Source organism: Ochlerotatus camptorhynchus, unplaced genomic scaffold (assembly GCF_037179485.1).
Source record: "Ochlerotatus camptorhynchus isolate MF236.1 unplaced genomic scaffold, CSIRO-AGI_Acam_v1.1 ptg000082l, whole genome shotgun sequence".
NCBI classification, from domain to species: domain Eukaryota; kingdom Metazoa; phylum Arthropoda; class Insecta; order Diptera; family Culicidae; genus Ochlerotatus; species Ochlerotatus camptorhynchus.
The window spans coordinates 1,440,709-1,455,615 of NW_027040572.1; the positions used below are offsets into that span (position 1 = coordinate 1,440,709).

At 41.2% G+C, this 14,907-nt stretch overlaps 1 long non-coding RNA gene across 1 annotated transcript in view; it reads right to left on the reverse strand.

The window, feature by feature from the left end:
- LOC135698076 (uncharacterized) overlaps positions 1-13,077 on the reverse strand; it is a 34,786-nt gene extending 21,709 nt beyond the window's left edge. The window contains exons 1-3 of the long non-coding RNA XR_010517458.1: positions 12,973-13,077; positions 1,748-2,227; positions 1,340-1,671 (exon numbers count right to left, since the gene is read on the reverse strand). This is a non-coding gene — a long non-coding RNA (uncharacterized LOC135698076). The remainder of the gene's footprint in view (positions 1-1,339; positions 1,672-1,747; positions 2,228-12,972) is intronic.
- Between the last annotated feature and the right edge of the window lie 1,830 nt (positions 13,078-14,907).

A 14,907-nucleotide genomic window follows, 5' to 3' on the forward strand; every position in this document is an offset into this window, starting at 1 on the left:
AAAAGGATAATCAAAACAAACGACGTGGAGAGCGATCGACAACAACGAAGACGACCACACTCAAAAAATTTATCACATATCTAATGGATGAAAACCATGTGAATTTCACATAGCTTTCATGTGATCACATAGCTAAAAATCCCACCACAAAATCACATGAATATTATGCGGCCGATGAAATTCATATGAAAAATCATATAAAATTAACGTGATCGCATAAATGTTATGTGAAATTCAGATGAATTCCATTAATTTTGTTTATGGAAGAAAATCATTTGCGTTTCCAATGGAAGCTACATGACAACTATTTTCGGTGCAGATCATCCTTTATCATTTCACCTTCATGTCGGTTGAAAGGCTTCACCTTTCAACGGAGGCCAGCATATGTTAACGCAAACCCTAGCAATGGATACTCCTTAGTATATAAGACCTATATTGATCACACTCGATCACTTGCGATCAATACCAAGAATGTACTCTTCCTTATCATTAGCCTTCGGATAACGAGAGAAGAGAATCTTGAATATGCCTTTTGCTCTCTTATCAATCCACTGAATTCGCATATATTACTATACTCCGTGTAACGCGCGCGCTCGGTCACCCTATCGCACCTCTTGCCCACAGACTGGTAATGGGTGCAGTTGATATACTACAAATGTTTGTAAATATTGTAAACACACTTGAACTATTGACGTTATTTAATGTATTTTTCGTCTTGCATTTATCGAAAATGAAATTCACTATCAGTGACACTGTTCACGAATAGAATCCTCGCGTGATTATTTCTAATTCCCCTTCGTGTTAACTGCATCCCGGGTCCTGAGTATCGGCCAATCTATCCTGGCTTCAAAAGAGACATTTCTTTATAAAATCCGTAAGTAGCAACTTAACGACAAATCAAAAAATGATTAATAATGTTAGGAGTAAATAAAAAAAAATATATCTTAGATTTTTATTCCCCGATTCAGGGTTATGAGGCTCAGGTTTTTGTTTACCTGGATGACGTCACCTCTGAAACGTTAGAAGAACACTTGAAATTATTGAAAATGGTAGCGGAACGACTGAGTAGAGCAAACTTGTCCATAAGTATGGAAAAGTCCTAAAAAATCCATAAACGAATTTCCTATTTAGCATATATTTTGTCAGAGATCGATAGATAGTTCAAAACTAGAACCGATTCTTAGCTATCCCTCGCCAACAACGTTAAAACAAGCGATTTATACCAAACTACAGTACCATCCTGACACTAATCACGAACCTACTAAATAAGTTGAAAACTAAACTTATTGGGCCTGAAGAGGCAGACAAATCATTTAATGAAATAAAAAAGTGTACTCACTTCTCCACCAATCCTGAAGAATCCAGATTTTAATAGAATCTGACGCTTGTTTAGTGGTAGCGGAAACAGTTCTGGTACAGCATCTCTAATGAATGTAGGCGCCCAATCTCATTCTTTTCAAATATGTTTCTTCAACTCAGAGGAAGTAATCTGCAACGGGACACTAATGCCTGGCTGTAGATTTGGCCATTGGAAAATTCCGCCATTACGTAGGGGGTACTCATTTATAACTGGACGCGCAATCCTTGAAATAGTTAAATAAAGTAAGCGTCGAGGGCATCTCCGCACGACTTGTTGGATGGGCCCTTAAACTGCAGCAGCATGATATAGTTCTAGAATACACAAAGGGAAATTAAATATTTTAGCACACGCGTTATCAAGAGCAGTAAATGAGGTAGATGTACTTACGGTGGACTTGAACATCAAAGTCAATTCTGCAAGTCAGCTGCACTTCAAAAGATCCTCGTTTTGAGTTGATATGCCGCCAAAAGCTGATCCTATTCAGATCCTCGAAGACGAGCACAGTGTAACCCACTTTGGGTACTACAAAACGATGAGGGAAATCCGGGAAAAGCACTATTGGCCGCATATGTGTGAGAAACTGCAAAACGGCGAAACATCCACCTCAAATTGGGTCGTCCGAGAATAGCGTCGATGCCATGGCAAGTTGTGTCCATCGACTATATGGGTCCATTCCCACGGTCTAAAAGTTCAACACAACGCTGGGAGTCGTCACCTCTCACTTCGAAAAGTGTGTGGTCAAACAACCCATGTTTGTTTTTGGCATTCCGGAGCGGCTCACAGTTCAACCTTTTTGCTACTTGGTTGTCCAACAAATAATCCGACCGAACGGGTGAGTCGGGCTTTGGTGCAGCGATCAGAACGTACCTAAAAGAAAAAAAAAAAACAAACAGATCAGGATGAGAACCTACAGAAAATGCTTTATTTTTGTCAATTATGGAAGGAACTATATTAGCTCCGGAGACAAATAATCAAGAATGAACGAATTTGGAGAGAATGTGAATAATGAACCAAAGGAATTAAGTGATGAACAAAAGGAAATCTTCGAAAAAGCATACGAAAAATACGGGAAGTATTATAATTTGAGATCCACTGTAGAACCTATCGAATTTAAGGTGGGGAAACTGTATTGAAGAAAAACTATTTCCTTTCCAATAAAGCAAAAACTTTCAACGCAAAGCTGACAGACACGTATTCTCCTGCAAACACTATTATTCCTAAACTAGGTTCGAATTGTTATAAACTAGAGGATGTAAACGGACACAAACTAGGATTGCACAGATCAGCTGATCAGCAACATCCGGAATTAAAACGACTAAATCCTCATCACATTTTAACCACTAGGAATTCCGGCTGATTTGTAGATTCTAATAAGTACTCACCAGCAAGCACACTCCTGGTAAAAAATCACCTGACCTGTACAAGGAAGACCTCAACCATCCTACACCATTGTCCTTTACATTTTTATCAGTGTATGATGCGTCGTGAAAAAAGTTGACATTTCTATGAAGAAGAAAACATGCACGCCTACGTTGATCAAATTTTCCGATTTTCACGATTTTCACCCACTGCGCATCCCTTCCATAGTCGCTACCATAGCAACACCCTCGTAACTAAATTTTCACACGCCAGAAGTCTATATAAGGAAGCCTGCTGCTAAAAATCGTTAAGAGGCTTCTGAGGTGAATTCAAAGCGGACGTACGTTTGATAGCTCTCCCAATTTCTCCAATCAAGGCGGTTCAAGAAAAAATGTTTCCCAGTAAGATGAAAAATGGCCGCGATGCTCGGCAGACCCGGTCCAGTCGGAATGTTAGACCGGTGTCTTTGCCGGATTTCATGCGTGCCGACCCGGATGGTAAGCTAACGGCCATTTACCAGCGTATAAAAGCGGCTTCTTCAAAGCCGAAGCTGCCAAAAAGGCAGGATCGCTGGGAAATGCTTAAAAACTTACCGGTAACCGATGAGTATGACAATGTAAGGTCATCGGTCGGTGAGTATATCCGGGGGCCGTTTTTAGCATCTACTAGGAAACTAATGATTGGTGAGGGATTTGAGAGGAGCGGAATTACCCAGAATGCCTCAATCGCGGATAATGTTAAGGAAGATTTAGGTGATAATTGTGAGAGAGTAGGGTTAGAAATAAATGATGAATTAGGAGATAAGGTGGAAGAAAAGAAACTAAATTTTTGTGAGGAATTTAGGTGCAGCAGAGCCGATGTAGATTCGGTTCTGACAGCAGGAATAGCCAGGGTACAGCAATGTACGACAACGGTAGCAGTGTTTGAAGCATACGCCAAGACACACCATGAACTTTTGGAGCGTGTGACGTATGTAGCGGACACTGCTAACGTTTATACGCAAACTACTTCTCCCAAACTGCAGCGTACTCAGTTGAATTTTGTGTATGCTGGATTTTGGGAGCACTGTACCCTGCGAGAAAATACAGGCATGCAAACCGAGGATGATCAAAATTTGACAGTTTCAAAGCAGCCTACTGTGCTGCTTGAAAAAATTTCCAGTGGGCCCAACCCAAATTTGGTAAAGAGAATGTTTAGCTGGAAATGTTTAGGATTGACTTTTTTGGTTTCGGCCATGGCCCTCGGTTTAATGGAAATTTCAAATTTCGTCTAGTAGTTTGGTATTCTTTTTTGTTATCAGATCGAGCTCACTGGTGGTCCAACGAATTTCATTAAAATTTCTTAGCTTCTCCGAGGTTTCCTGACGAGTAAAGGTGTTGTAGCCGGGTACTAATGAATACCTCGAGCTACCATTTTTACTACGAAGATTCCTCGGAACCCATTGACACCGGATAGGGACTTTTTGGTGAATAAAATTCGTTTAGGGACCGTGCTTTCGAGCAAACCAATCGATGTGGCAGAATGCTATCATCGAAGATCTTTTTGTTTATGGAGTTCGAAGGACCACTACCGTGAGCTCGATCGTTGCATTTCAGAGTAGTAGTGATAGGGTTTAGATATAGTACCATATTTGTAGAAAAAAAATCAGTTAGATTGATAGGAGCTAGGGCAGGAGCACATATGTGATTGGCAGGGAATGTGGTGGGAGTTTAAAGGTACTGAAAAGTCAACCCTTTTGATGATTTTGATTGAAACTGAAAATCAGTTTCGATCGAAATTAGTAATAGAGGTGACTTTTCAGTACATTTAACGGGGCTTATCACATATGTGCTCCTTTTAGCTTGTTAGTTAGCTACCTCAAAATTTACCATTCACTTATAGTAGCTAGCTAGTAGAAAGAGTAGTATCATATTTCCCGGATTTTAATTTGAGATTGGGCCATTGATCAGTTTAACGTTTTCGGCAATATTTTCGTTTAAGAATTTTAAAAATAAGAAAGCTTTAAAAAATATATTGAAATGGGAATAATTTCTTCTTTGAGTGTTGATTGCGTTGTTTTATTTATTTTTTGTTTTTATCTTTTTTGTTTGCTTATTGTTGTTTTTTTAATATGATATTTGAATAAAGAAGACAATATTCCCATTAGCAAAATTTTGAATAAAGACATAACTTTTTCCGTTTTGAAAGCACATGATTTCATACTTTCATGTAAATGGTCCATTTTGGAAAATTAAGCTCCGGGAAATGTGATACCACCCTGAGAAGCATTTTTAATCAGTTAGGAGCTAGAACAGGAGCACATATGTGATTGGCAGGGTTTGTGGCGGGAGTTTAAGGGTACTGGATACTTTGTTCAGTACTTTTAACGGGGCCTCTCACATATGTGCTCCTTTATTCTTGAAACAAAGGATAGAAAGTAGATAGTTTGAGTGAAACTGTATTTAGTAGAAAAGAGCTAGGGTCGGAACAATAATTTAATGAGCAGGAAATGGAGTTCCATTTTTTTTTGTCGTTGTCAATTAAAATTTGTGCATTTCAGGGTACTATTTTCAAGTAAAAAATAATCCCATCCCATCTTTTGTATGAATGAAAGTGTATCAATTAAGCGGTGTTGCTTAATTTGGTTGAATTAAGTGTTTAAGGCTTCAAAAGATCCTGTTGACAAATGATAATTCAAATAGTATTACAAAACTAAAGCTAACCAAGACACCATTGTGGAATGCTCTTCGGCAGGGGAACTATGCCATTAGCGCGAAGCATTTTTAAACCACTGATGCTGGCGCCAACTAGTATTGTCTTTACTATCTGGTTATCACTTGGTTCAATAGGATCAGATCCACCGTGATCACAAGATGGGTAAGTGTGTCAGATTTTGATCAGGAGGTAAGATCGATTCTACGTTTGATCGCATTCTTACTGGAGAAAATTATAAACATGGATTGCCACTATATCTTGTTCAGACCTCATACCAATTTGACGCTATACATCAGTTTAAGATAAATCCAATAAATTTGAATTTAACAACATTAAATTTCAGATGACGACGTTTCGTTTGAGCTTATTGTCAAAACCATCAAACCCAATCTCGTAAGTTCAATGTTAAAACTGGTGCACAATGGCAATGCATAAAATCGGTGAGTAAATAACCTAGCTCTTACGTGAAGAAATGGAAGGACGAATGTCTAAGGTCGCACCTTTGAAACAAATAACTAAGCCCAGATTTGAGCTTTTCGTAGCACTAGAGAGGGTCTAGGATAAGAAAGAAGCGGACTGGTTGATTTTAAGCCAACCCAACTGTCAAAGCCAGAACCAATCGAGCAACGCACATTTTGATTGAAATGACAGTGTTGGTAGAAACCACTTAGGCATAGGGTGCCAAGGTCGTTTGTTTTGAATACGTTTCTCTCTTATCTTAAAACCCCTCTCTAAGTAGCACCTTTGGCTGTTGCGCTATAATAATAAAGGAAGTCGTACCTTCGTCAGTCAAGATGCTGTTTAAACGAGAGATGCTCCGGTTCGACAGTCAACATTGTTCGGGTGGCTTGAATGTCCAAGTTCTGGATCAGCTTCAATGAACTTCAACTGGAAATGGAGAAGCGTTTAGACAAGACTTGGTTGTAAATTTTTTTTATCTGAAGGTGTTTCCTAGCATTATATAAGAATTTAATTTATGAATAACCCTCCTGAGGTGATGATTACATGCGTAACCTGCAATCCAACTCTAGTGAGTGTAGGGTTACCATATGGTTTCCTAAAGGAGGACATGTCCTACTTTTCCAATAATTTTTCTACATCCTCCTTTTGCACGAAAATGTCCTCCTTTTAAATCCTTGCATTTTTTTTCCAGTAACATATTCATAAAATTGTTTTCAACGAGCGTTATTTGCAGAGCTTAATCGTTTAATTATGCCACAACCTCATCTTATCCAGCAAAAGCCATTCGGGTATATAAGACCTATTTTGATCTCACTCGATCTCTTGCGATCAATACCACAATGTACCCTTCCTTATCATTAGTCTTCGGATAACGAGAGAAGAGAATTTTGAATAGGCCTTTTGCTCTCTTATCAATCCACTGAATTCGCATTTATTACTATTACACGAACCAGAATTGTATCAGTCAAAAATAAACCTAAAATTAGAGGTGTGTAATAAATACAATTGAAGTTAAATAAAGTAACCTTTCTCTAAACGATAATTCAGTCGCGATTTTTCTAGTGTCTAATCCGAGCGTCTCGTAAGTGCCCGCGTCAACATTGTTGGTCCTTCGAGCCGGATCAACCATGAGAAATGCGGACCATAGTGCAATAATTGAAGCAATTAGGATCGCGCGTGAGTTTTCGATCACAGTTCTACTGTATAGAGCCTGTGGATCAACGCGGGTCAAAGTTAAAAGAACAATAAGTGCGCGGAAGATCACGTAATTAAACGTGATCTCGGAAGAATTTTGTAATCATTGGGAGTTTGTCGGTCTACGAGGGAGAAAGCTCCAGGCAAGCAGACGGACATTGCGTGGGAACGTTATCTTGGCTTGGCTTGGCTTGTGCACCACTGGACAATAGTACAAAAAGGTGGACGTTGAACTGACGCCGTTCTGGGTGAAGCGGAGCAACCGAAACTACCGCATGCGAGTTGAAGCTTCGAGTGATAACGGGCTCATTTGAAATGAAATAAAAGGATTTTACGTTATTTGACTTATTGCATACAGCTTTTTGTGCAATTCCACTGAAGCAATTATCGATTTTTTGGATTCGTTTGCTTTCATCCCTGCTAGTTGAGGTTGCATAGTGTGCTCTGGTGGTTCAGGTTGGTCACCTGTGTCGTATTGTTGTACGAAATATTGTTCGCTGGTTGAAGAATGGCTTGAACTTTGAGACAGCTGAGCCGCCAAGAACGCTTTTATTTGGATACGATGGCCAACTTGAAGCAGTTTATGGATCGTTTTGATGCGGATAGAGATAAGAACCAACTGGAGGGATGGAAGCAACGAATTGAGGTTTTTCATAGGAAGTCTTAAACTCGAACTACTGTTGGATGAAACAAAGGCGGCAAACGCGGACGAAACCATTTGTGATGAGGAAACGGAGAATAGCAATAGTCTCATTCGCCAGAAATTCAAACTCGACTATATCCTCACATCTAATTTCGTAACTAGCAAAATTCGCGCTCAAGCTCTGTCTGTCGTTAATGCGCCAAATCTACCCCAGTCCCGAATCAAACTCCCTGAAGTGAAGCTTCCAACTTTTGATGGATCCATTTTGGAATGGATCACATTTAGGGATAAATACAAATATCTGATTAATTCAAACACTCAATTATCGCAGATAGATAAGATGTTGCATCATTAACCAAGGATGCCAGAAAGGTTATTGAATCGATTGAGCTGACCGACGCAAACCACGCCGTTGCGTGGCAGTTGTTGGAGAAGCGGTTTGACAACAAAAAGTTAGTTGTTAAAACTTACATAGATTCACTTTTCACAATTGAAATGATGCGAGTCCCTTATGCGTCTTATCGACGATTTTGAGCGCAATTTGTGCCTAATCAACAAACTGGGCGTCCAAACGGATGGTTGGAGTGTGCTTCTATCCCACATGATCTGCTGTCGTCTTGATTCGTTCACCCCAAGGCAATGGGAAGCTCATCACAAATCTACTGAGGTCCCACAGTATCGGGAGCTTATCGATTTCCTGCGTACACATTTAATGGTTCTCCAGTCGTTGGCACCTTTGAAGTTTCGCTCATCTGATTCGCAGAAAGCCGTTGAAATCAACGAAGGTTAATACAATCCACACCATTACTAATTCGACGCCTGGTTTCTGTTCGTTCTGTTCGAAGTCTCCATACTCACCATTCAAGTGTGGCGTGTTCCAGAAGCTGGCCGTTTCCCAATGATTTGACCAAGTGAAGAAAAAGAATCTTTGCATTAATTGTTTGTCCTCCTCTCATCTTTTGAAGGGCTGTTCGTCCTGCGGTTGGAGGGGTTGCAACCAGAAGAACCATACTATGCTACACCAACCTCCTAGCGATCGTTTGTCATTACAACAAAAACCCAATATAATTTTCGTTTCTGGTTCGAATTCCTCATTCTCGAACCAAACGAATTCCTCGAATTAGTCTTCTTCGCAATCTCGGTTGAATTTTGAATCGATTGAATCCCAGTCACCCTCAACCTCTGCCCAAACAACTAGCCTTGTTTCCACCACTCTCGTTGAAAGCACCCAAACCGTTCCTGCTACTGTTCTGCTGCAAACCGCAATCGTCAAGGTTTTCGGTTTCGATGGAGATGCCCAATGGGACAGAGCGTTGTTGGATCCTGCATCGAAACTTTGCATAGTCACCGAGAATATGGTTCAGAAGCTGCAGTTAAGTCGCTATCCTTATCGTCGAGAAATTGGAGGCATTGGCAACACTCTCGTCGTATCGTATCACGCTGCTGATGTTAGGATAGGGTCCCATTGCACCAAATATACTGTCGAAGAACCTGTCACATACTGAAGAAGATCACCCGTGAGCTTTCTGTCAACGTGGTTGATTCTTCCTGCTGGAACGTTCCATCTGGAATCACACTAGCAGATCCCAACTTCCATGAACCGGGACCAATAGATCTTCCAATAGATTTAGAACTGGTCCTAGAAGGATTCATCAAGCTGGGTCCTGAAAAGCCAGTTTTACAAAATACCGTTTTTGGCTGGGTAGCATCCGGTAAGATAGGGATTTATCATTCCCGTAACCAACTCAAAGTGGCTCACGTGTGCAGCCCAGAACCACTAGATAGTCACTTTCAACACTCTTCCGTCGTACTACCTGCCTCATCATGGCGTCGAGAAAGCTGATTGCACAACCACTAAATTGAGGGTAGTGTTCGATGCCTCTTGTCGGACGGACAGCGGAGTATCGCTTAATCAGGCGCGAATGGTTGCCGATTGCGAAAAAATGTACCGGCAACTTCTTCTTCACCCTGTTGACTGTCCACTACATCGCATTCGCTGGCGTTTCTCTTCCTCAGAACCGCTGAAAACCTTCGAGCTTACCACCGTCACCTACGGCACTGCCTCGGCGCCATATTTGGCTGCTAGGTGTCTTCTGGAGCTGTCTAAGCAAGGAGCTGATCTGTATCCTCATGCTGCTCTAGTCCTCTCGAAGGATTTTTATATGGACGATATGCTGACTGTGCAAACAGTTGCGAAATTGTGCAAACAGTTACGAAATCTGCAGAAATCTTCCGGGCTTAGCTTACGCAAATGTGCGTCCAACTCGACGGGCATCCTTTCGATCATACCACCCAAACTACGTGAAGAACGAGTAGTCCTTGCGTTGGATTCACCATCGACTATCAAAACCCTTGGACTAATATGGGAACCATAAACAGATTTGTTTCACTATTCCGTTCCCAAGTGGTCGCAATCGGACACAATCACCAGGCGCACTGTATTATCAGATACAGCAAAACTTTTCGATCCGCTTGGGCTGATTGGACCAGTGATAGTTCTAGCAAAAATCTTTGTTCAATCTCCCTGCGAACGTCTTGGGATGATCATCTCGACGAAAATAAACAGCAGCATTGGCTTTCCTTTCGTTGCAGTCTAAATGCACTTTCTTCAATCCCCGTACCTCGGTGGGCAGCACTTGCTACTGCACCCGTTAACATAGAACTTTATGGGTTTTGCGCTGCGTCGGAACGTGCTTACAGTGCCTGCCTATATGTTCGTACCGTTTCTAATGATGAAAGCATTTCGGTTCGTCTGCTGACTACGAAATCCAAGGTGGCACCTCTCGGAGATTCGAAGAAGCAGAAAAAGGTTAGTCCTCCCAGGTTGAAGTTGTCTGCGGCTCTTCTCTTGAGCCACTTGTACCACAAGGTGAACTCTAGCATCGCACTGAACTCTCAACCATTCTTCTGGTCGGACTCAACGATCACACTCCACTGGATCAACTCGGTTCCGTCAAGGTGGAAAACTTTTGTTGCGAATCGAGTATCGGAAGTGCAACATCTAACAACCAATGGTGTCTGGGCTCACGTTTCGGGTATGGATAATCCAGCGGACATAATCTCTCGTGGAATTGAAGCAAGTCAGTTAGAGGAGTCGTCAGCCTGGTGGACGGGACCATCCTGGCTGCAACAACCATCCCGTTTCTGGCCTCCAGTCCTCCAAAGTGGCCTGCCTGAACTGACAGTGGAATCCCTCGAAGAACGATCGATATCGTTACCGGTCAGAGTTCACGAATCGAATGAAATATTCGGTCTACGCTCTACATTCCGTTCTCTACTTCGAATCTCTGAGATACTTCGTCGATTCATGCACAACTTTATACCGGAAAATCGATCTTCGCAAATATCAACCAACAAAATGCTATGGGGCAATTTTCATCTGCATTGTCACAAAAGCCATCCACATTGAGCTGGTTTACGATCTGTCGACAGCCGCCTTCATCGCGACAATACACCGTTTTATGTCTCGGAGAGGAAAACCACACATAATCCACTGTGACAACGCCCAAAACTTCAAGGGAACCCTCCGAGAGTTAGCAGAGCTGCGCAAAAAATTCTACTCGCAACAAAATAAAGCAGCAATGGTAAATCGTTGCGTTGGCGACGGGATCCAATTCAAATTCATACCACCCTGCAGTCCCAACTTTCCAGTGCCTGCGGGCCTCTAACCCCTGTAAGTATTTTTTTTCATTAAAATTTCAAAAAGTTGAAGATTTTTTTGTTCTCCTATATGCACCCTCGATCCATCGATGCCGACTCCAACCCCAACCACGAGTGCGCCCAACCAAGTGATGACCATCGAAAGCCAGTTACTATGACGATGACATCAATAGCAACGACCAACGATCGAGTACTGGTAGAAGAAACAGCTGATCAAGGATCAGACCGTGCGAAGGTCAACGACCCTTGCCGAGCAAAAGGATAATCAAAACAAACGACGTGGAGAGCGATCGACAACAACGAAGACGACCACACTCAAAAAATTTATCACATATCTAATGGATGAAAACCATGTGAATTTCACATAGCTTTCATGTGATCACATAGCTAAAAATCCCACCACAAAATCACATGAATATTATGCGGCCGATGAAATTCATATGAAAAATCATATAAAATTAACGTGATCGCATAAATGTTATGTGAAATTCAGATGAATTCCATTAATTTTGTTTATGGAAGAAAATCATTTGCGTTTCCAATGGAAGCTACATGACAACTATTTTCGGTGCAGATCATCCTTTATCATTTCACCTTCATGTCGGTTGAAAGGCTTCACCTTTCAACGGAGGCCAGCATATGTTAACGCAAACCCTAGCAATGGATACTCCTTAGTATATAAGACCTATATTGATCACACTCGATCACTTGCGATCAATACCAAGAATGTACTCTTCCTTATCATTAGCCTTCGGATAACGAGAGAAGAGAATCTTGAATATGCCTTTTGCTCTCTTATCAATCCACTGAATTCGCATATATTACTATACTCCGTGTAACGCGCGCGCTCGGTCACCCTATCGCACCTCTTGCCCACAGACTGGTAATGGGTGCAGTTGATATACTACAAATGTTTGTAAATATTGTAAACACACTTGAACTATTGACGTTATTTAATGTATTTTTCGTCTTGCATTTATCGAAAATGAAATTCACTATCAGTGACACTGTTCACGAATAGAATCCTCGCGTGATTATTTCTAATTCCCCTTCGTGTTAACTGCATCCCGGGTCCTGAGTATCGGCCAATCTATCCTGGCTTCAAAAGAGACATTTCTTTATAAAATCCGTAAGTAGCAACTTAACGACAAATCAAAAAATGATTAATAATGTTAGGAGTAAATAAAAAAAAATATATCTTAGATTTTTATTCCCCGATTCAGGGTTATGAGGCTCAGGTTTTTGTTTACCTGGATGACATAGTCGTCACCTCTGAAACGTTAGAAGAACACTTGAAATTATTGAAAATGGTAGCGGAACGACTGAGTAGAGCAAACTTGTCCATAAGTGTGGAAAAGTCCTAAAAAATCCATAAACGAATTTCCTATTTAGCATATATTTTGTCAGAGATCGATAGATAGTTCAAAACTAGAACCGATTCTTAGCTATCCCTCGCCAACAACGTTAAAACAAGCGATTTATACCAAACTACAGTACCATCCTGACACTAATCACGAACCTACTAAATAAGTTGAAAACTAAACTTATTGGGCCTGAAGAGGCAGACAAATCATTTAATGAAATAAAAAAGTGTACTCACTTCTCCACCAATCCTGAAGAATCCAGATTTTAATAGAATCTGACGCTTGTTTAGTGGTAGCGGAAACAGTTCTGGTACAGCATCTCTAATGAATGTAGGCGCCCAATCTCATTCTTTTCAAATATGTTTCTTCAACTCAGAGGAAGTAATCCGCAACGGGACACTAATGCCTGGCTGTAGATTTGGCCATTGGAAAATTCCGCCATTACGTAGGGGGTACTCATTTATAACTGGACGCGCAATCCTTGAAATAGTTAAATAAAGTAAGCGTCGAGGGCATCTCCGCACGACTTGTTGGATGGGCCCTTAAACTGCAGCAGCATGATATAGTTCTAGAATACACAAAGGGAAATTAAATATTTTAGCACACGCGTTATCAAGAGCAGTAAATGAGGTAGATGTACTTACGGTGGACTTGAACATCAAAGTCAATTCTGCAAGTCAGCTGCACTTCAAAAGATCCTCGTTTTGAGTTGATATGCCGCCAAAAGCTGATCCTATTCAGATCCTCGAAGACGAGCACAGTGTAACCCACTTTGGGTACTACAAAACGATGAGGGAAATCCGGAAAAAGCACTATTGGCCGCATATGTGTGAGAAACTGCAAAACGGCGAAACATCCACCTCAAATTGGGTCGTCCGAGAATAGCGTCGATGCCATGGCAAGTTGTGTCCATCGACTATATGGGTCCATTCCCACGGTCTAAAAGTTCAACACAACGCTGGGAGTCGTCACCTCTCACTTCGAAAAGTGTGTGGTCAAACAACCCATGTTTGTTTTTGGCATTCCGGAGCGGCTCACAGTTCAACCTTTTTGCTACTTGGTTGTCCAACAAATAATCCGACCGAACGGGTGAGTCGGGCTTTGGTGCAGCGATCAGAACGTACCTAAAAGAAAAAAAAAAACAAACAGATCAGGATGAGAACCTACAGAAAATGCTTTATTTTTGTCAATTATGGAAGGAACTATATTAGCTCCGGAGACAAATAATCAAGAATGAACGAATTTGGAGAGAATGTGAATAATGAACCAAAGGAATTAAGTGATGAACAAAAGGAAATCTTCGAAAAAGCATACGAAAAATACGGGAAGTATTATAATTTGAGATCCACTGTAGAACCTATCGAATTTAAGGTGGGGAAACTGTATTGAAGAAAAACTATTTCCTTTCCAATAAAGCAAAAACTTTCAACGCAAAGCTGACAGACACGTATTCTCCTGCAAACACTATTATTCCTAAACTAGGTTCGAATTGTTATAAACTGGAGGATGTAAACGGACACAAACTAGGATTGCACAGATCAGCTGATCAGCAACATCCGGAATTAAAACGACTAAATCCTCATCACATTTTAACCACTAGGAATTCCGGCTGATTTGTAGATTCTAATAAGTACTCACCAGCAAGCACACTCCTGGTAAAAAATCACCTGACCTGTACAAGGAAGACCTCAACCATCCTACACCATTGTCCTTTACATTTTTATCAGTGTATGATGCGTCGTGAAAAAAGTTGACATTTCTATGAAGAAGAAAACATGCACGCCTACGTTGATCAAATTTTCCGATTTTCACGATTTTCACCCACTGCGCATCCCTTCCATAGTCGCTACCATAGCAACACCCTCGTAACCAAATTTTCACACGCCAGAAGTCTATATAAGGAAGCCTGCTGCTAAAAATCGTTAAGAGGCTTCTGAGGTGAATTCAAAGCGGACGTACGTTTGATAGCTCTCCCAATTTCTCCAATCAAGGCGGTTCAAGAAAAAATGTTTCCCAGTAAGATGAAAAATGGCCGCGATGCTCGGCAGACCCGGTCCAGTCGGAATGTTAGACCGGTGTCTTTGCCGGATTTCATGCGTGCCGACCCGGATGGTAAGCTAACGGCCATTTACCAGCGTATAAAAGCGGCTTCTTCAAAGCCGAAGCTGCCA